The 23825-nt window shown below is 31.1% G+C and overlaps 1 protein-coding gene across 1 annotated transcript in view; it reads right to left on the bottom strand.

The window, feature by feature from the left end:
• Positions 1 to 18924: 18924 nt before the first annotated feature.
• LOC123694230 (prolactin-releasing peptide receptor-like) overlaps positions 18925 to 23825 on the bottom strand; it is a 60432-nt gene continuing 55531 nt past the window's right edge. The window contains exon 3 of the mRNA XM_045639604.1: positions 18925 to 19301. The gene's annotated coding sequence lies outside the window, so the exon portion shown is untranslated. The remainder of the gene's footprint in view (positions 19302 to 23825) is intronic.

Here is a 23825-nt window from a genome sequence, read left to right as displayed (position 1 = left end):
TTTGATACCCGAGAAAGGACATAGGCTACCTTTTATTGCGAAATATGTACCACGGGCGAAGCCGGGGCGGACCACTAGTAAATCTATATATTCGTACTGTTATTAGTAAGGTAGGATTAATTTCATGAAGCAGCAAAGTATTAACAATACTCATTCCTTCTACAAACTATATTCTCTCTAACAACGGTTTAATTCACGAATAATTAAAACTTCAATACATGTCTGCATGTGGTCTGGTTTGTGGGGAAGCGGATATTTATCTCTATTTCAATTTCTATTGCAGTATTGGAACTTATTAAGTATTGCACGATCGTTAGCAATAGCTAGGAGATAGATAGTTTAATTTGCACCAATAAAGTCGATTTTACGCGATAGTATCTAATATAAAAATGATGTGAAGAAAGCAAATACGTATAAAGTAATCGTTAAAAACTTAGAATCAAGTTTTAAGTAAAGTCAAGAAGAAAACAATAAGGATTCGTGGTGAATCACTACATGGTAGAAAACAAAGTCGCTTTCTCTCTCCCTATATGTATGCTTAAATCTTTTAAACTGCGCAACGGATTTTGATGGGTTTTTTTTAAATAGATAGAGTGATTCAAGAGGAAAGTTTTAGTATATAATTTATTAGGTTTTTGACAAAGCGCTAGTACACAATAATTTTAAGGGAATGATCAGATGGAATGTGCAGTTTTCTAAAATAATAAAAATATATAGAGTACATGAATTCTTGGTAAGAGAAAAATGCAAGATGCTTTCATTCATAGATTATGCCGACAATGAAATAATTAACAACTTTGTTTCAAACATTAGACAATGAATATGTTAAATTTAAATGTGGATATTTTCAATTATATATTACCAAGAAAAATGGAGACATTAATTATTTATTATTATTTTAAATGTTCATAACCTTAGCTCATAACATTTACAAAATGACTGATTTGTTACAGTGTTAATCTTGATATAACTAAATCTGTCTCTCCAGAGCTGAATATATTTCGACCAGGCCATTAGCATTTCCATTGAAGCGATAATATTACTAGTTGATTAAATTATATTTGATTAAAATTGATTGGTTTCAGGATTTACCTTATATATCAATATTGGTATTATAGTTTTGGTATCTGTTAACAATTGCGTGCCAGATTAAGACAACAGAAAGAGACTCTACAAATTGAGAGTCTTTCGTTGTTTTAGGGACGTTGATATAAAATAAGTTAAAAGTTAAAGAAACATTTTATATATACGTATATTACTTCTATGGCCTTGTATATAAAAGGTAGTTTCTAGTATAATAGGTGCCCTTGTCAGGAATCAGGATCATTTTACATTCTTAGTTTTTCGAAGTAGGCGTAAGTAATTTTTAGAAACTTGTTTTTGTGTAAGGATTCAAGATACATCCTTAAAAAGCAAAACAGTAACTTTATTCAATTTTCTTCAGTAAATTATACACATCATTAGTACAAGTTTCATATCACAAGACAACAAGACGAAACTGTCGAATCACGTGAAAAAATGTGTGACGTCATCGAGGTGATTAAATTGAAACCGAGCACCGGGATGCCACCCAAATATTGCAAACGCCCAAATTTTTGGGACCATGTTATGTTCATGAGAGATAGCGGTTTTCTAAAATTGTATGTGGAGCTTGTATAATATATTTTATGTCACTTACGATATAGTTTTATCCCCAGAAGTATAATTGATTATAATTATAATATAATTGAAAATAATTAATTAAACATTAACATACAAACTATAGGTAAGTTGTTTGTAAATATATTTTTTAGAGAGAGACGTAAAAGCTATCTAACAACTATTGTTTGTTGGTAATGGCAGATGAAACTACAATATCTTTTCCTCTTTTTAAATGTACCAAGTACAAATAAAATCACAAATAATAACAGTAAAGCGTTTTTAATATAATCTTATGATCCATAAAATAGGGTATTGTTCCTTTAATAGTTCCGAGTGCAATAAAATATTATATTAAAATGGATAATAAAATTGATCCTACGCAATAAAATGGAATTGATTTAAATCCTGTCAGTTTATCCATAAAATTGATATTTATTGAAGATTTTTTATCTGTTGCTATTCGCCGGTTATAACTTTATTGGATACCTGAACAAGCGAATATTATTGTTAAATGATTATAAATATAGTTAGCGGAATAGACAATAGGGGGCGTATTCGGCCTTCATGGAGGTGAAAGATGGAAAAGGGATTGCTGGCCAGTTAGTTAGCGAGGACGGTGGATATATGTCGCACCGCGTTCGATATCGCTCTTGTTTTGCGATACACGGATCGGATAGACGTCGTCACCAATTCGCTTATTATAATTGTTAACATTTAATATTAAAAATTGTGATTATTCTTTGAAAGTATTTTCTTTAAAATAAATAACCGTCTAAAAGGCTAATTATATAATAATTTAATAATAACCAGAATTTATGAAATAATTAAGTGAAATTAAACTTTCTCGTATTAATATAGGAAGATGCATGTTTGGATTTTAATACGTAATGTAGAGAGAAAACGAAACTCCTATTTATTGAATTATTCGTGAACATAATATGAACCTAAGTACATAATATGTGATATTTTTTATAAACCTGATATCCATTTAAAACGTTAATATCTAATAATATCATTATAAATGACGATCTCTATTTTGTATTTACGTAAGAAATAATCTGAAATATTAAAAAAAGTTGTTACAAATTCTGATTTTACAACAGAAGCTTGAAGTTTATGTTATTCTAGTAGTTTCTACAAAATCCTTAACGATACGAGTGGAATTAAAAGTTCTCGCCAATCGGTTTAAGTTTGACCTCAATAGATGTTAACAGCGAGTTTTCCAGTATCTGTTATGTATACTCTATTTATACTTATACTAATAACTAATAAGCAATAACGTCTGTGGGTTTGTAGTGGAATATGGATCTTCAATCTATGAAAATTATTTTACCGATTCGAAGTCACGTTATCTGTCTTTTATGCTGTGTGTGTATGAGAGAAGCCGGGTTGGTAATATGATGAAGTAATATGATGAATTGACAAGAATTTTAATCCAAATTAAGTAGGTAATTAAAACCCTTGTCAATCATTATTTTACTTTTATTGACCAAATTATAAGTAAGCACTTGAAGCAGATAAATATTTTATATTCCAAATATAAAATTGCTTTAGGATAATTTTATTTACAATTTTTTACCTAAATAAGATGTGGGTGGTATGTAGGTGTATTTTCATTATCATCACGATCTGTAAATCAAATATTAACATCGACTTAAAATAGCGTTAATAATTCTATGTCCTTTGAGGTCGATATTTGTTTTTTATAAATGAATTCGGTGTTCAAAATTCAAACCTATTTAGGTGTTAAGCTGTTCCACAGATAATTTAATAGCACAGATAATATAATATAGATAACTACGTACAGACTGCAACAAACTTATCACAAGTTATGTAATTACAAGTTCCCGCTAGGTTGGTTACGAAGCGCTGGCTGCAAGGTGCGGCTTTGTTTGGTTTCGACTAATTGAGGTACAAACAAACATACTGTGTGATGTACAACTGAACACGATTGATGATATACTAGTGTTATGGTTTTGGAGTTTTCTTGTTGTAAGAGAAGTATAGTAGAGTTACGTTTGTGATAAGAAAATAACTGTCCTACCACAAAAATCTCTAGACAGGGTTTAACTTTAAGCGCGGCTTTAATCTGGTTTTGTCTTATTTCACATATTATAGACAACAATTAAAGTGACAGATCCCTGGTTTAAGGTTAGACTGTGTAGGTAATTATTTTTTTGTGGTAAGACCATACTATTTGAAGTGTGTTTTAGTTACCTTAACTGAATCGTAGCGTCATTTAGTTATTGGTTTTTATTATTCACTAGCTGCTCCGCGCGGTTTCACCCCCGTGGCTCCACTCGTGTTAGTCGTAGCGTGATGATATATAGCCTATAACCTTCCTCGATAAATGGGCTATGTAACACTGACAGGATTTTTCAAATCGGACCAGTTGTTCCCGAGATTAGCGCGTTCAAACAAACAAACAAACTCTTCAGCTTTATAATATTAGTAGGTATAGATTTAGACTTTGATTCCACTCTTACATTTAAATGAAGTATGTGCTCACGAGTTAAAATAACTTCCAGTTTTTAATTAATACTATATAATAAACAGAGATTTGTTAATTATTTCAGACATACATATATGCATTTGGTATCAAGAATAGTTAGTTGTTCTATACGACGTTAATAATTTATTAAACTTCACACCAAGGTTCTTATGTATCTTTTCTTTGGGGATTTAATCTCAATTCATTCAGAGTATTTCCTATTAAGAGCATAATATACTCTCTAATAGACTTCGATACTTTTCAATAGTTTCAAGTTATTAACTCTCAATTATTAGTTCAGCTACTAAATATCATCTAATGAGAGACTACGTTCATACGAGGGTTAGAGGATAATCGCCTTGCTATAAGCTTCTCATGAAGGATTATCCCCTTACTTGATTATGGGCCACACGTTCCTTGAATTATACTGACGTCATAATGTTTTAGTGTAAATAATCGTTACTAGTTTAATTTAGGGATTACTTAATTTATAAATACAGTCTATTAAAACAAATAGTTAGTCAAACACTTAGGTATAGCTGTTACTAAATAAAGTTTTGAATTCATATTGTTATTATTTTTATTGTTGCCCTTGTAAAATGCTAAATGCTTCGTATAATTCATAGTATAAATGCTTATTTTCATTTGGTTATGACTATTAATTAATAAACTAGAGCGCTTCATAAAATAATATATTTATTTATTTATTTATTTGGAGATCTTACAGAAACAATTAAACCCGTGTAATATTTAAATTAATGACATACAATGGTAACATTAACAATAGTTAATAATATTAATATAGTTATTCATAACTAGCTGCTCCGCGTGGTTTCACCCCCGTGGCTCCACTCCTGTTGGTCGTAGCGTGCTGATATACAGCCTTCCTCGATAAATGAGCTATCTAACACCGAAATATTTTTTCAAATCGGACCAGTGGTTTTCGAGATTAGCGCGTTCAAACAAACAAACTCTTCAGCTTTATAATATTAGTATAGATTCATAAATCCTTTATTACTTGAAATTACAATTACCGTATTTTAGATATGAAAGCAGATATGCAGTTAAAATACTATACTTATTAACATTTAACTCCATTGTATAAAAATTCAATCCACGTATAAAATTGTAGGCGTCAAACAACTTTTTAATCTCCATAAAACCAATGCATAAATTCCTTTCATACAAACGCTAATCACGTTAAATATCGGCTAAATTGAAAATCTCCCTTGTGGCCGATAAATAAAATCAACTTGCAATTATGACATGCAAATTTTACCGACCAGTGTTCTTTGACCCTTCGAGGTTATTGAAAAATCCCTAACGTGGCCTTTTCCTGATGGGTTGGGAAGGGGGTGGTAGGTTAGAATTGGTTGGAGCGTCAAGCAGACGGTTTTATTAACTTTCATTATTAATTTGTTAAAAGTGTTTGAGTGTTGGAGTTATTAGTCAATTTTAGTATTGATTGTTTTTAGTTTTGTTTATGGAATGTAGTGTGTAGACTGTGTAGATATAAGATGCCATTTTGAGTCGGGAGACAAGCTTATAATTGAATGATTAAAATAATAATATTATTATAATGAAATTACAACAAATAATATAATACTACTAGAGTACTTGACTTATTCTGAAATTGTGGAAAACTTTATGTAAAAATAGCATCAAAAACAAAACACGAAAATAATATTCAAACAAAAAATATACTTATTAGATTTATTAATAAAAGTATTAGAATATAAACAAGGCTATATTATGAATTGTGTACGAATAACAAGATACTCGATCTAAATATTAAATTCAAAAACAATTTTAACGTTAAAGAAATATTTATAAAACCAGCAAAACCCTCAAGATATAACATTATCATTAATTAACTTCACATCAAAGGAATGAACTGGAATTGTATGTGATATTTCTTTCCACAACAGACGGATAAAAATGTTTCATTATTTATTTTGTAATGGAAGATTTGGTTGTAAAATTAATTTTTGTATGACATTAGGAAAATTGTAAGAAACGTGGCGTATCTTTTATTAAAGAAAATTATGCGGAAAATTGTGGTATTTTTAAACTGTATTATGAAGGATTTCAGAAAGAACATGACATGATGATATTTGATAAATGTAATGCAAACTTTATATGCCCTTAGGATACGAAATGCTTTTCAAGTGAAATTATCATTGATACATTTTTTGAATTATGTTTCAGAGAATTTGTTTAACAAGCGCGGTAGGTTTTGCGATATTTTTAATAAATTATTAATACGAATTCGTATTTTTTTCATAATCATAAATAATTAAAAGAAAGAGAATTATAATATTTATTTATGTAAGAAAAAACAAATCGTTTCGTTGTAAAGCGTAGAATCGCTTTGTAGGTTATGTCATGCTAATGTACTCTATCTATTAAAAAAAACGCATCAAAATCCGTTGCGTAGTTTGAAAGATATAAGCATACAGGGACAGAGAAAGCGACTTTGTTTTATACTATGTAGTGATTTACACATTTCCTATCAATCTTTTAAAATGTTTGCGATATGTACATAATAAATCAAAATCACATGATAGGAAGTTGCATATTATTATCCAGCACTAATTACATTATTACGAATCGTGTGATATCATGACAATCAAATACAATCATTTGTCCGTCCATTCGCGTGACTGACATACAAACACACATGTTGACATTATGTTCACATATCATTACATAATGTCATTTTAAGATACCTTGTAACAATATAATCACGTTTACGTTTTTAATTGAAAGGGCCTTATTACCTAATAAACATTTTAACCGACATTTAGTCTATTTGTCTCTATCACTCAAATTGTGAAACAAAAGTATGCGATAAAATATTTAATAGCTGTCATGGCTCCTGACGAACTATTAAGTGTATTGGTCAGTGCTGTGGCAAAGGTTATTATGGGCCCTTTACACAATGGGCAACGTTGGGCGGATAGAGGCAATCACGATAGTGTAGAGGGCCTAAATATCTATGATCGGCCGTCATTGTATTCGCAGTGGTGTCAAATATCGAGGATTATTTGTTGGGCCAACACTGCCCATCATGTGGAGCGACCAGTAAATTTTGAATTCCTAATACACGCTTATTTCAGATTCCTACACGTAACCCTACGTCATTCACATGATTATGTAACCACTAACCATTTGTCGGTTGCCATGGATACGGTTTAATAATTTGGAGTTGACTCCAAGAAGCTTATATCTAAAGTTGACTCTTCTGTGTTACAATTATAATATTAGTTCTTTGAACGTCGTCTTTTCTTTTTGTATTTATTAGTTTTGAGAATTAATTTATTGCAAAAATTATTGGATCTCTGTTAAAGTGTTAACAATGGCATTCTGTACCTTGAATTATTTGAAATCTACATCTAAGTAAATTAAATCAGCTTTCAGGTTATTTTTAGCGCATTTATACGCTTCAGACTGATTCAGAAATTTATCTTTCTATTCATAATTCATAAATAAAGCTCGCAAAATATTTTATCCTTTACCGATCTCTTGTCGATAAAGAGGATTTATCTTTTATGCCTTTGTCGTTATATTTAAATCTACCTGAGTTGGTTAAATAAATTTTGACGAAATATAATTTATGTGTTTGAAACGAAATTTGTTTTTCGCAGATTACCTATCAATGTATGTTAGTATATGTTTATTGTATATAGTAAGTAGATAGATAATATTACACTTATAATATTACGTAAAGAAAAAAAAAATTTCATAAAAAGTAGGTACTTCATATATTTTTCAGATATAGAGCATATTTGTATACATTTTAGTACTGTCTCTACGTTATTGTTATTAAAATAAAATATTTCCCTTATTCATCATTAACATCTTAACACAAAGCATAAAAAAAACTTTAACATTTTAACTTGATTATAAACAAATAAAACAATTGTAAACAAAGATTACCAAATTCGTGCCTCATTTAGATTCGACTGCAAGTTGGTGAAAAAACGATTTTTCGTAGCACCCATGAGAAATCATGGCGGAAAAATAAAAATGAACTTAGCGCTCGTTATATTAATTACGTAAAGGATAAATTACAGCCTGTGGGTTTCCTTTAGACTTTAGAGAGAACCAGAGACCCTTATTAGGTATGGAAACTATTCATGTTTGTTTTGTACTATTGGCGACTAAGTAAGCGATCGATGTTTTTCGATATCCTGTCGTTTTTTGAGTTTTGATATATAATAATAATCTATAACATTAAAATGAATCGCAAAATGTGTTGGTAATATGTCGGATAATTCGAGAATGGCTGAACCGATTTCGTTTATTATTTTTTTATAATATTCCTTGAAGTACGAGGAATGTTTTTATGGACAGAAAACGTGAACATGTACTACGTGAAGCTGGGTCGGAGAGCTAGTTGTTCATAGTAATGCATAGATTTAAAATTTTCTGCGAAGAAATTTAGATAATAGGCTGCCTCCCAATTCTCTTTATAATATAGTTTAGTTATCGACATTTTTCCAATTGTAACAAAAATTAAATGACTCGCACGTCAAAATTATACGAAAAGCAGATATTTATTCACATTACACAAATTGTGGATGAAATTTAAACCGTTGCAAATAACCGATAAAATATCTCAATCAATTACACAATTTTACGATCATCACGTTCACGTAGCTTCAGTTAATTGCTGTTTTATTTATGTTTCGGTTCAGAATAATCAGAGATCAAAAGTTTTATATTAAAACTAGTTTTTCTCCAGCGGCTTCGCCCGCGTATTAAAAGACAAACCCGCATGGTTCCCGTTCCCGTGGAATTACCGGGATAAAACCTTATACAATGTCCATTCTCAGGTTTTCAGGTACCAGAAGTAAATCCATGCAGTAATTTTTGAGTTTAACAGGGCCATACATACATACAAACAAACAAAATTATCTTCAATATCGATTATAGATCACGCCCTCAAGTATTCTTAAAAAAAATATACAGTTTTGACTTTCCTGCGAATTTATTACATGAATAGACTATGTAGTTGTCTCTTGACGTTTGACCGGTTAGTTATTTGGCTTTCAAAATCATGAAACTTCTCTTTGAAATCTAATTTGAAAAGGGCAGTATGAAGTATATTTTTCCACTGTGAAAGTTGAACTATTTAATTTGTGGCTATTTTAACTACCTAATTATTATTTAGTATCAGTGACTAATCTTCATATAATAAATCCTGTTTTTAATTAGGGAAGAGTTCATTAATCTACGAATTCAAGTGGTAGGAAGAAGCTTTGTGGAAAATTTAAAGGTAAAGCATTGCGTGTTGCATTTGTGAAGGCATTTGCGAAGGCATTTGCGCAGGCATTTGCGAAAGCATTTGCGGAGGCATTTGCGAAGGCATTTGCGGAGGCATTTGCGAAGGCATTTGCGAAGGCATTTGCAAAGGCATTTGCGAAGGCGTTTGCGAAGGCATTTGCGATGGCATTTGCGAAGGCATTTGCGAAGGCATTTGCGAAGGCATTTACGAAGGCATTTGCGAAGGCATTTGCGAAGGCATTTGCGAAAGCATTTGTAAAATTTCGCATCTTCTTTACCTTGAAAACTTTTTTATAACACTAACTTTATTCTGTTTAATATTTTTTGATACTATTTTTCTAGTGTGGCCACTAGAAAAAAAAAGTGTATTGTAAAAAGTAAAAAGTATATAAGTCATTTGTAGAACGTGTAACACAACAAAAGTGAAATTGGATAATATAGTGGGGTAACTAATTACTGTACTACAATCATTTTTCTTACAGTTCATGTAACATAGAAGCCTCAACTATTTTCTTTTTTCGTGTGTACTTAATTCGTTATTCGAATTATTCTTATTCAAAGCCCTTTATTATTCACCTACCACACCACGAAATAGATCCAAAACTGTGTTATGCCGTTTGGTCGCTGGACGTATGACAATTTTTTTGTCAATCAATTTAGAGGTAAATAATACTAATTTAAAAGGTCGCATTTTCTATGTCGACTGTCGACTTTCAAGAATAGAGTGTGAATTTTCTTACGGATATTATGCTTAGTAGTTAGTACCCACATATATCAATTTTTAGTTTTGGTTAGGTACCTTCCAGGTCAAAGCCAGGGTGAGGCAAGCGCCCCACCCTGCCCCACCGTGGCTACGCCCATGCCATTACAATTGAAAACTCTATAAGGGCTCTAGATAACTATTTTGTTTGACACAATTCTCTATATTATTTGAACCAAACAGAAAACAGCCAATAAAGCTTATTTCAATTGGTTAAATTTGAAAAAAGTTTGGAAAATCCAAAAGTGCACGCCTCATAATCTCATCCTTTACAATAAAATTGATTATCTATTTATAAAGGTGTATATAATATAAGTATGTAGATATTTATGTATATGATGTAAATAAAGAATATATATAGATATACTAAAATTATGGAGAACAGTCGATATTTTTTTTTTGTTTATTTAATAACAATTAAACCACATCGAATCAGACCCTGAAAAATGAAAGGGTTCTATTCCTGAGCATACTCAAGCGTAAGAGAAAAAAAAAGACTCGATTAGTAAAGTATTTCGGTCGCTATCGTGTTAACAAGAAAATCCTCCGCACATACAGACACACGGACGTCCAAGACAGAACTTTTTTAAACTGTTTTTTAACTAGTTTAAATAACAAAAATGACATCAAAAATATCATGAATGTTAAAAATAGTGTTTTTTCTTAATATGTGTGTGTATGTATTATCTTACAAGTGCAATATATGATACATAAAGACATTTTAAGTTTGAAAAATCAGATGTTTTGCGCGAAGTGACAGTAGTACCCACCTCAACGCTTCGCTTATGAGGCGTGCAATAATCAAATTTTAATTTTCATTTAAATCCTATCTAAAACCCCGAAAAAATTAACACTTGAACCCGAAACAGGAATAAATCAATTTAACGTCACAGATTATACAACGCTATATTTCGAGCGTTTCGCAAATTCGATATTAAATGGCATCCTCATTAAGCTTGCGTATTAAGGGTTTATTCCTGTTTATTAATCTATACTAATATTATAAAGCTGAAGAGTTTGTTTGTTTGTTTGAACGCGCTAATCTCGGGAACTACTGGTCCGATTTGAAAAATTCTTTCAGTGTTAGATAGCCCATTTATCGAGGAAGGTTATAGGCTACGACTACGACCAACAGGAGTGGAGCCACGGGGGTGAAACCGCGCGGAGCAGCTAGTAATTATATAAATCATTGGATTTATATAATTACTAGAATATCACGTTAGATGTTATTATATCAAGACAATATGGCATACGCATTAATCATTGCAAGGTGCTACGGATTCTCATAAGATATAAGACGTAGAGAATTATAAGCTATTCTAGAGTAGTAGATACCCGTGGTAGGTACTGCGGCAAATAAAAATAATTTAGTTAGTTATTTAATGCATTGAAATATAAAAGTCACACTGCTACTGAAAAAAAATTAGGATTATGATAAAATCAAGATAGATACGGATAAAAACATGATCCTCTCTGTGAGATAACTATCCGCCTTTCCTTTACCAATAAATCATATTATAATCAACTGTACACCAAAAATGCATAGACCATTCTTGATTTTATGATGAAAAATATATCACATTCCTAACGCACGTCAGGACGTAACTCGGTCACGTTTCAAAGGGCCAACAAAAATACAGTGGAGTATTTTCGATGCAGTGTGCAATAGGTATGCGGATCGAATTTTTTTATTATTTTCCATACCAAAATATAGTTGAAGTGGCAAGGTCGTTACGTAGCAGCGTCTCTAGTGAAATCTATACTATCTACACTAATATTATAAAGCTGAAGAGTTTGTTTGTTTGTTTGAACGCGCTAATCGCAGGAACTACTGGTCCGATTTGAAAAATTATTTCGGTGTTAGATAGCCCTTTATAGACAAAGGCTATATCATCACGCTAAGACCAACAGGAGCGGAGCAATGCGGGTAAAACCGCACGGCACAGTCTAGTATATTTTTAAACCATCTGAATATTTTTATACCGCAAAAAGATTTCTGGATTTGACGTAACGTTATATCGTATGTATTCGATATTTTTTGTATTTTTACCGACATCTAACAAAATAATATTTGAAATAAATATAAATCTTGGTTTGGAAAACTCACAATGTAACATATTTTATTTACGATTCAATGAGTTTCTTTTGATAAACGCTTCATTTCTTTTTTAATCTGTGAATGACTGTCGCTCAGGTGCAAAATCAGTCTGTATATTTTTTTCTCTCTTATAGAGCTTTCATGATCGTCAAAAGTTTTTTTTTATACAATTACAGAGGTAAGGACCTAACTTTGTTATTTGAATATAGCTTTTGCTTCGATGTTAATACTTTTTCTTCCCATTTTAAATTATTTCTAAATCCTACTAACATTATAAATGCGAAAGTTTGTGAGGATGTGTGTGTGAGTGTGTGTTTGTTACTCTTTCACGCAAGCATGGGAACGGGAACTATGCGAGTTTTCCTTTGAAAACGCGGGCGAAGTCGCGGGTGGAATATAAATATGTGAAGATAGGTTATACCGTTGTTGAAGAATGTTGTGTTGGTAACTTATATACCTACCCTACTTTTAACTTATAATATCATTCAATCTAATTTCGTATATCCTTATTATTAGGTAGGCAGTTTCAGTTTGAATAAATTTATCTTCAGCTACATAACTACATTATTACCCACGGTTTCGTGACCCACGTAATCAAAGCCAGCTAATTAGCCACTTACGACCAAAATTTGTCTCAGGAGTGTATTAAAAGGAAATTGTATACTCTATAAATATACTTAGGTGCTATTAAAACAATGGTTTGTTTAGTACATTAAAGTAATGAGCCGCAGAGGTGTCGTAGTTCTTGTCTTGTTAATATACATTTGTTTTTAAAACTTCTAGAAGTTTATGCGTACACCGAGATAATGAGAGCATGCTTTCCAAGTGTTTTGTTTATTATTTATTATCGTTGCTAACTTTTTTCATAGCTGTTTTCATTTAATAATAGATTCAGTGATTTAACTAGCATACGGTGAACATTAATGTTTAAATATTACGGCCGAACTGAAAATAATCTAGTTGAGAAAATAACAAATCTTTATTGTCATCTACCTATAACCACAGCTATAACCTTAACTACAATTCGTAATATTATGCCTTCACATTAACCTCCTAAGACCCCGCGTACAAAATTTTGTACAAAATAAAATAGTGTTATCTGACCCAGCTCTGTAATATAGTTTATAGTAGTAACCGCCCAGTGTACAATTTTTTGTACTTATTCTTTTGACAACTGTAGTTTTTTTCAAATCTTCCCGCGAATAGTTTCACATGTCAAAATTACTTAAATAGTTTGTATTGTCTATGTTATCAACGCTGCCAACAAAAAAATAAGTATATTTTCAAAAGCAGCTGTGATGAACGACGAAACCTACCGCTCCCTCGTGCTAAGAGTAAGTTTAATCTCAAAATACTTATATAATCACTAGTTTTCCCACGTCACTGTTAATGATATTTTATACTATAAGGTTTTTTACACTCTATTAATATTTTTTGTTGCTGTATTGAATAAAGGTGATTCACAAAGTCATCAATTATTTTGTTCAAAATTTTGTACATTGGTTCTCAGTATCAAACGTTAGGTATCTGCTTTACATAGAGAGTATTTTTGTTTTTATTTTAGATTCAAATGAAAATGAGATTTTTCAGTGTCTAAATGAATTAGAATATGAGTCAGAAGCTGAAGAGGACCCTTTTGAATATAATAAGACAGATACAGACAGTACTTGTCGTACATGCCCTTTGAAAGAGATGAATCTTCATCTTCAAGCTCTTCTGGTGAAGATAAACAGCCGCTTATTGAAGATGACAATGATGATTCTCATTTTTTCGAGGATCAAGTCGCAGCAGAACACGAATTCGTCAACGTTGGACACGTGATTGTAGTCTTGGAAGAATTATTATAAGCACTCGCGGAAGAAGGTAGTCGTGGGAGTAGAAGTCGAGGACGCGTAATTAAATATTGCCTATAAAGAACTTAAGCCTAAAGATCTCAAATGGAAAAATTTTGTTCTCTATTTAATTTTTATAATAAACTTAATTTTTTGTAATTTTGATTTATTATTTTCTTTGCTACATTAAGACCCACTGTACAAAATTTTGTACAAAAGATAGAATTACAGAAGGTGACCAAAAATGTTCCATAGACACCTGGTATTACGGTAAAAATACTTTCAAAACCCTAAAAGGTCTAGCTTCAAAATTACGATGTTTTACGTCTCTGGGTCTGACAGCAATAAATTAATTTGTGCATAATTTTGTACAGTGGGTTTTTACGACTACCTTTGGTAGTTCCGATCTGGGTCTTAGGAGGTTATACAAGATTTTAAACATATTTACTAAGATGACTGTAACTAAATTTTCATAATAATAGTAGGTAACTCAAAGTTTTAAAATTTAATTGAAAAACATCCCCGCCATTTGTAATTTAGTTAGAAATTTAAACATGAAAATTATTTGCGTAACTTTCATTTAAATTTCATATGACCTAGATCCTTATTACAAAGTAATTTATAAGCTATGTAAATTAAGAACAAACAGAGAAAATAAAAAAAAAAACAATCAAAATGTTCCGAGCTATCTAAACCAACTGTTTTCACACATGATTACGTATTCATAGCTTGTTCTCTAATATTATTTTAAAACGAAAAAAGGGCTGGAGAATGTTTCTGTGTCTGTTTTTGGTGCCGCGTTCTTTGTTTCAATTTTACGATTAAAGTCCAAGGATTGTTCGAGAAAGAGGATTTTAATCATGAAACTTTTCCGCTTGAAGGTTTCAAATATTTAAACAGAATCTTTGAAATGCAATGCGGACATAATTTTGATGTTAAATATTTCTATTAATTATAACTTAATATATGTAAGAAGGAACATATATACTTAAATTAATTAAAATTAAGGCTTTTTCGTAATATCATAAGTCTTACTTACATATCGATTAAAACCTTTGTAACGTGGTAAAAATCTATCATACAGAGTAATTAAGGCGACGTTTTTGTTAGCCGAGATGAAAACATCGATATCATACGCTTTATTGATGAAAAAATTTGCTTCGTTTATATCATCATATTTTATACATAAATCGTAATTTTATCAAAATTACAAAGATGAAGTTACTTACCATATTATATGCATTGAAGATCTCATGAAATATTAAAATAAATAAATGTCTCAAAGTGAAATATCATCTAAATTAACCACAGTATTTACCAATAAATAGCCAAGCTTTACTCCCCATTAATAACCTAGCCCCTTTCCTTTAAATTGAGGGTTCGTAAAAATCTTCAGCCTATATTGGCAGACTAATTGTAGCAATCATGGTAGTAATTAGTCAACGTTATTAGACTAATGACTCCGGCCAAAATGTCAGTCTTAATTAATTAAGGGCCATCTAAATTTCACTGTATTTGGACAATTTGACGAGGAGATACCTTGCTGTTTTATTTTAGTTTGGAATTTTAAGTTGTTTGTCTTGTCAAGTCAATTAGACTTTAATTGGGAACGGACAGTTATACCGCTTAGAACTGACACGTGTTTAAACTTTGGTATTGTTGAATTGTCTGTATTCTAATACATGCTTCGTAGGTCATTCAAGTAGCCGGGAATTTTATTTTATTCAAGAAAAATAAACAACAAAAAGTACAATAATTTATATAACTGTTTAACATAAAATAATTAATTGTTTTATTATCGACATGTGATTACAACTTATTTTGCAATTATATTGAAAATTTTTTAAGGGTAACTCAGATATCTCGAAATCCTTGTAATACATGCAGTAGGTCGTAGAATGTAGAGTCGTTAGCGTACTCCCTCTATCGATAGTCTAACATAGAATATAGTGATAATAATTCAATCAACGCCGACCATAATGGTGATGGTAATAGTAGTAAATTAATACATGAAAAGGAAATAATCTGTTGAAATAACTAACCCGCTAGTCACAATTTGTTCTAGTTTAATTTAGTTGTATGAAGTTCACCACTAAAACTGTTTAAATGTTGCTTTATGTGTCTACATATTATAGTTGAAAAGTACGTGTGATGTATATTCAATCAATAACATAAAAGTGCCTGTTTATTAATTTTAAGCAGCTTATTAATTGTGTACCTACAGAAAGAGAAAGACAATAATATTTGGAAAAAGTATTAGGGTTGGCTGGCAACAACTAGATATCTATATGTTAAAATTAAACACATTACATAAACATGTTATACATTACAGTACATAATAAATTATTTCCTTCCCTTGGGGTTAGAATAGATTCGACGCATTACTTCATTCATAACTATTCACTGCACTAACTACCAATACACTTATAACAAAGAATATAATCTATACATCAAGATGTACCAAATAAGCTCAGCTCTTCCAAGGTTAACCGCTTATTTGGTTAGCAATATTGTTTGCTGCTAATAAGTATCATTGTATTTGAGATGGTCCTTGGAAAGTCGTTTGACCGACGATGGGATACATCAAAGCAATCCCCTGAAAACTTTGAAACGATACATCGTCAAATTAAATTGACTTTAGTATAATATATACCTACTACAATGGGTGTTTGGGTTGAAGGGATTTGTTTTGTCGTCATGAAAATTGGTATCTAGAAAATATTATCATTGTGTCCTAGCGTGTACACTGTATAAATAAAGATAGGTATTCGATTAAATTTTCTACTCGATTATTTGATTCTTTGGCGATTAGAGTGATGTGATCTGGCAAATAGTGACTCTGTGTGCTCTTGATTATACGAAAGTATCAAATTTTATAACCTTGAATTTATTTTCAGAACAGAAGCAATTATAACTATCAGACACTCGTAGAAATATAAGTCATTAGTTCTGCGCTATACCTATCGCACGCCACTTCAAGCGCGTACGATGTTTTATATCTCTGGGTATAAAATATAGTTTTTTAATATGTATTTGAAAAGTCTTAACGAAAATAGTCAGGCAATCAATACAGTTTCAGCATTATGCTCTTAAATTAAAAGAAAACAGCGAACTAACAGGGCAGTGTTGATTTAAAAAAAGATATTCTGAAAAGTATTGTTTCCATTCCTTTAACGAAATTAATATAGGTATACGTATATACTAAAAGTTTCCTGTGTAATACAATTCGATGAGATTTATTCATAGATTCTGAGCATAGTCACAGATCAGTATTCCTCGTGTATCCCGGCCATTAGAAATGCAAAACTTTATACCAATTTAAATACGGGTCAAGGCGGACTCTTTCAGTATTTATCACGCATTTTATGTTCAGCGTAACTCTAATAAAACTGCACTTAAACAGAACTTGTCGAAGCAGACATTTTGACGTATATTGCAAAATGCACTTACGTAAATTCCCTAGTTTGCGGCTAACCTCGGGTTAAGTGAGCAGTTAATATGTTAAACTACAATTTCATGGCTCATGTTATGTGTTTAATTTGTCTTTGCAGTGCATGTTAATTATACCACCATGATGCTTCTTCAGCAACACATATGAGGTTGAGATTGCATGAGTTTAAATACATATTTATGGACTGCTTAATGCATCATGTTTGCATCATTCAGAAGTAAGTAAACACACAGAATTCCTTTTTAACAAATTGCCTCTTCTAGAAATAGAATAAAAATGATCTAGTATTAATACCAAGTAGGCGGTATTATTGCCAAAATATTTTTTGACTACATTTTATCCCTACAACTGCTCTACAATAACATATGTGTTCAAAATTATATCTTACTAGCTTCCGCCCGCGGCTTCGCCCGCGTGGTGATTTGATAAAAGGTCTGTGCCAAATTTCATCAAAATCGGTTGAGAGGTTCAAGCGGGAAAGCGTAACAAACAGACAGACAGACAGAGTTACTTTCGCATATATAATATTAGTAGGATTTATGTTCACGAATCACGAAACTCCCTTTTAAGTTGAGAATATTGTAATGAAAATTAATATTTTACGACATAGAACAATTAAATGTTCTCAAATTTTCAACAACCCCAGTTGTTTGTAATACGTTTGATATGATTTACCTACATTGTTTTTAAGAAATGAAACTAGTTATGTTTCAACTTCATTGATAAAACCAATAATACTGTGCACTGTGCATAAAGCTGAAGAGTTTGTTTGTTTGTTTGAACGCGCTAATCTCAGGAACTACTGGTCCGATTTGAAAAATACTTTCGGTGATAGCCCATTTGTCGAGGAAGGTTATAGGCTATAATACCTATATCATCACCCTAAGACCAACAGGAGCGAAGCACTGAGGGTAAAACCGCAGGGCACAGCTAGTCTATAATAAGTTTATTAGGTAAACAAAAAAGAAAAGATACACCCACATATTATCCCCGTCCCTGTCGCACAGTGTGAAACTGCAATCGAATTGCAATAATTTATATTTCTTCGTTCCGAGTATAACTTCCTGCACTAGGGACTGTAAAAGATTTATTGATACCATTACATTTTATACTAGCTTGGTGCCGCGACATCGTCCGCTTTTAGTTCATTCTGTATCACATACTATAGGTAGTTATTTTATGCACATAATGAATTTTATTGTGAACTGTTTCTAGGTCTTCAAAACCCAAATATTATCACTTACAGTAAATACTTTAAATATTTTCATTCAGAGGCTGTAAGGTCTTTTCCAAAGGTAGGGTTTAGTTTTAATATAACTATGGTTATTGTTCAACAAACACAGTTTTAAATAAAACAACAAATAACTTAGTTACACTTTATTTGAACATCAAATTGCACATATTACCTTTCATTGACAATATTTCCTAATAACTCTGTTACAGTTACAAAAATACACAAAAATCACATAACAATTACAATTATTACTAGAAAAGCATTTACATCAATGGGCTCAAGTTCTGACGAACATAATTGATGTTGATTCTTTTCTTTTAACAATTTAAGTACATATATACATATCTTTATGCGAATACTATTATAATATATTACGTATATAATAATGTACACTAATTATTCACATGTCTACAACATTTAATTACACTATAAGCTTAAAGCTGGTTTTATTTATATTCGTGAATTTTCTATAATCTACAGACGCTTTCGTCAGGGGAATAAGTACCTGAAACAAAGCAAACATATTATATTAGTATAGGTAACAATTAAAACATAGGTTATATTTATTTTTATATTTAGGGCGACTAATAATTATCCAGCTAGCTGGAAAATTTTAATAAGAATCGGTCAACACGTTGCGAAGGAGTTTGGTTACAACTTTACAAGCACTTAATAATTTTTCATACTAAAGTCTCTTAATGAATTTACATTTACAAAAAGATTATTTACAGTAAAGGCCACCATGTGTTCTACTTTACTTTACTTCCTAAAGGCTATTTTACACTACTCTACTTTCTCAGTTTGAATATAATTGCGCGCTTTTTCACGAATTTTAATGTGTCTGTTTTTTGGAATCAACATTATCAAAATAGCTAAAAAAACTTCCGAATTTTTTATCCTGTCCTATATTATATTCTCAAATGAAGCTTGGCTATTAGCCATTTGATTAATTGCCTTCAGGTGACGCGTCTACACATTATATTTAATGGGACATAAAAAATTAACACCAATCTATTAGATAGGTGTGATTTATTATGGTCATTTCAATTAAGAATCTGTTTGTATAGTTTAATGTCGATCCTAAGACAAATAATTAGAAGTTTTGAGAGATTAACATATTAATAACAAAGTCAATTTAAAAAATAGTTTTTGTAACGTTATTCCTAAATATGATTGGAACGAAAATATATGAGAAAATATTAAATTGGGTTGGTACATATATTTATTTACAAACTTTTTAAGATTTTATCTGTAAAGCATTAAATCAGTCATAAATCCTAAAACTTGCGTTATTTATCTTTGTATTTGTTTAACTTAAGATTTCTTGTTCAACGATTTGAAAACAATTTTCTCGTTTGTTAAATAATTTAATTAATGAAATCTGAAGGATAACAATTTAATTAGTAAACATTTGTTTCAAAAGTTGTAAAACTAACCGGTTAGGTTTTATTTTACAGAGAGAAAGAACACAGGCGAGTTTTCATTACGTAAAAGCAAGCTTTTCACGATATGATCCAAAAAGGAAATGAAGGAATGTTGGAAAAGATGGTTCTGTTTTATGTTTTAACAACGTTCATGATAATTGCTTAACAACGTTATTTGGATTTCGTTAAATAATATTAGGTATATTTGATAATATTATTTGATAATATTCCCTGAAGTGAGACTTGATTGGAGGAAGGATTCAAAGTTATCTATAAAACAAAGATTATACACGTATCCTTATAGGCTGCTTTGTTCTCCTTATAAATTTAATCTATACTAATATTATAAAGCTGAAGAGTTTGTTTGTTTGTTTGTTTGTTTGTTTGAACGCGCTAATCTCAGAAACTACTGGTCCGATTTGAAAAATTCTTTCGGTGTTAGATAGCCCATTTATCGAGGAAGGTTATAGGCTATGTATCATCACGCTAAGACCAACAGGAGCGGAGCAATGCGGGTGAAACCGCGGGGAACAGCTAGTGTGTTATAAAATCAATATAAAAGTTTTTTTCAAAATTCTATTCAAGAAAAATTATACACTTTCGTTATAAAACACATTCTTTGCCAAAGACTCAAAATAATAATATTGACATTCTTTACGACCATTCAATACGTTATTCCTATAAAAGCATATTTTTACAACCGCATTTTCATTTATATAATTTACTACGCAGATGCGAGTATCAATAATATCAGTTATGCAATAAATATATTTCCATCTGTTTTTATTACGAGAGGAACAAATAACACGAGTGCTTTTGAGAAATCACGTTTTCGTAATATAGCGAATAAGTCATTTTTTAAAGACAAATAGCTCTTGAAAATAAATAAAAATGATTAATAGAATATTCATATAACGTTGGAGGACCATTTTCAAATTCAAATTCAAAGTCGTTTATTCAATCAAACTTAACCTAACCTTAGAACTAAATACATTAGGTGTTGTAATGTATTTAGCTCTAATTTAAGCTCATTTTAAATTCTGTAGAATCATTAACATAATTAATAATACATAATTAATAATATTCCTTTATTGATAAACCTAGACGTAGTATCCGTACTATGTATTATTATTCTGTGACGTATATATGCATAAGTATAAGTATATTAAGAAGAGCTGGAACGTCAACACATTTACACATTGCACATGTTAGGCCGGGAGATACTGACACAAAATTTCGGGTCATTTGTAACAGGATGGCGGTCTAGAGGGGTCTTACTTATCCGACGAGTGTGACTTACGCCCACGCGACTAGTCCGCCGGTACCAGCGTTCTGACCATCATTTTTCTTTTTGTCATTGCGTAATAAGACCTCTGTAGAGCCGCCATTCTGTTACAAATGACCCGAAATTTTGTGTCAGTATCTCCCGGCCTATGTATGTGTCATATTTTGCAATTGTTTATAAATACAGGGTGATGTAATTGGTGTAGTACGAATATCTAAAAATCTATGAAGAATTTTGTGATACAGTAAATGGAAGAATTATATACTATTTTACAGTATTTAATAAAATCATTTAATTTTTTGTTCATTTTCATTAGAAATGTCAATTTTTCTCACCAAGGTGGAAATTGGGATGATAAGGATCTTGTTAGAAAAATATAAATTTTGACTAAAATCGGCATTTTTTTTTCAAAAATCAAATTACTAATTAATAATCAAAGTTATCCACATTATTAAAAAAATAAGCCAAACTATACACAATTTTTACTTGATGCAATCCTCAAAGATCATGGACATAGTGTATTGCGCCTTCCACCGTACCATCCAGAACTCAACCCAATAAAGTTACTATGGGGCATAATTAAAGGGAAAGTAGCATCACAAAATGTGAACTTTAACTTGAAAACTGTGGAAGAATTATTTAGAAAGGAAGCAAATGCCATTAGTCTGGATATGTTTAGTGACGTTTGGAGAAAGACGCGAGAACATGAGGAAAAATATATTCAATTAGAACCAAAAGTATATAATTACACTGACTCATTTATAATAACATTAAGAAATTCCGACGGCGAAACATCGAGTTCTTCGAGCGATGAAAGTTTCAGTGAAGTAGAAGATTACGATTATGATTAAATAGATTCTTCTTCTTCTCTATAGATACTGCTTTCTGAATTGGTGGTAAATGTTAAAACTGTTAAACTGTTATGACGATTCAAAAGTGCTTCTAGAAGAAGTCTAATAGTATAAATGTTTGAGTTTGAGTTTAAAACCAATAGTGTGAAAATTATACAATAAACATGTAACATATATTTGTTAGCGCGTATCGGTAGGTATTACGTACTTACTACAAAATATATAATGTGGAGGAAGGAAGGTGGAATTCCTCCATCGAAAAAGGGAGAATCCTCGACCAGTCAACTCGACTGGCCAGCCGTAAAGGCCCCGATGGATGATGTCGGAAAGTTGTAGGTATATATATCTCTGTAGCGAAAACATTTCGCTTGCGCGATTCAGAGCGAGGTGTCGCTACAATAACATTTCTTAGATATTTTTACTCGACCAAAGTCAGGACAAGACTGCTCCGCAACTGCAGAAGACGTCCGTTATTTAAATCATTATCAAAACAACCATCCGTGTGTTGGGACTTGGGAGTGAGCGCACGTCTTATTTGTATTGTTTTTATGACCTGAAATTTAATTATTATTTGATAATTGAATGATTATTAATACTTTTATCCAATTGATTATTTTTAGAATAAATAATTAAGTTCATCAATTGATTTACTTTTAAATTATAATTTTACAGGTAAATTATGAGAGCTTTCATAATTATATTTGCATATATTTATCTACAACGCACCCATTTTACAATTCAAGTCTAAAATGAAACTAGAGTCGCATTTATTTTTGAACATACTGTAAGTGAAATTGCATAAGTGTGAGTACTGTGAACATGCCAGCTTTCCTTAATTGACCTATAGGTATATTAACTATTCTGTGACGTAGGGTACGTAGCGTAGGTTTCTAGTTTCAAACAATATGTCTAATTATCTCCTCGGATTATGTCTAAGTAGTTCTAATCATTATATCTTCAGATATTCTGATAACGAGATGTATAATCTATAATAATCTAATCACCTGCGTAATTTTTATCTTATCTGTGCCTCCACGTGCGTAATGGGACATCTTATTTTTATTTTTATTACTGTTTGCTACAATTTAAAAGCAGTAAGACTAGAATTATTTATTCATTACAGTTCTTTGGCATATATGTAGTTACATATTACTATGTAAAATTGTAATTTTGAAATGATTATAAAAGAGCAACAATGGAGTTTCTTGCCGGTTCTTCTCCATAGATGCTTTCTGAATCGGTGATAAATGTTCAAAAATGTTATGACGATTTAAAAGTGCTTTTATAAGAAGGCTTATTGAATGAATAAATGTTTGACTTTTAACGAATTTATAAGAATTATGCATACCGACTTGCAGATAAGAATTTAATTGTAATTTTACAAGGACTGGTGATGATAGTAGGATAATAATTTAATAAATTTATCGCATTATCTTGTGAGACGGATAATTCATAAATTTATTGCACAT

The sequence above is a fragment of the Colias croceus genome, chromosome 9, assembly GCF_905220415.1.
Source record: "Colias croceus chromosome 9, ilColCroc2.1".
Classification (NCBI taxonomy): Eukaryota; Metazoa; Arthropoda; class Insecta; order Lepidoptera; family Pieridae; genus Colias; species Colias croceus.
Note: the sequence above shows the minus strand (reverse complement) of the source record. Positions and strands in the feature narration are given on the sequence as shown.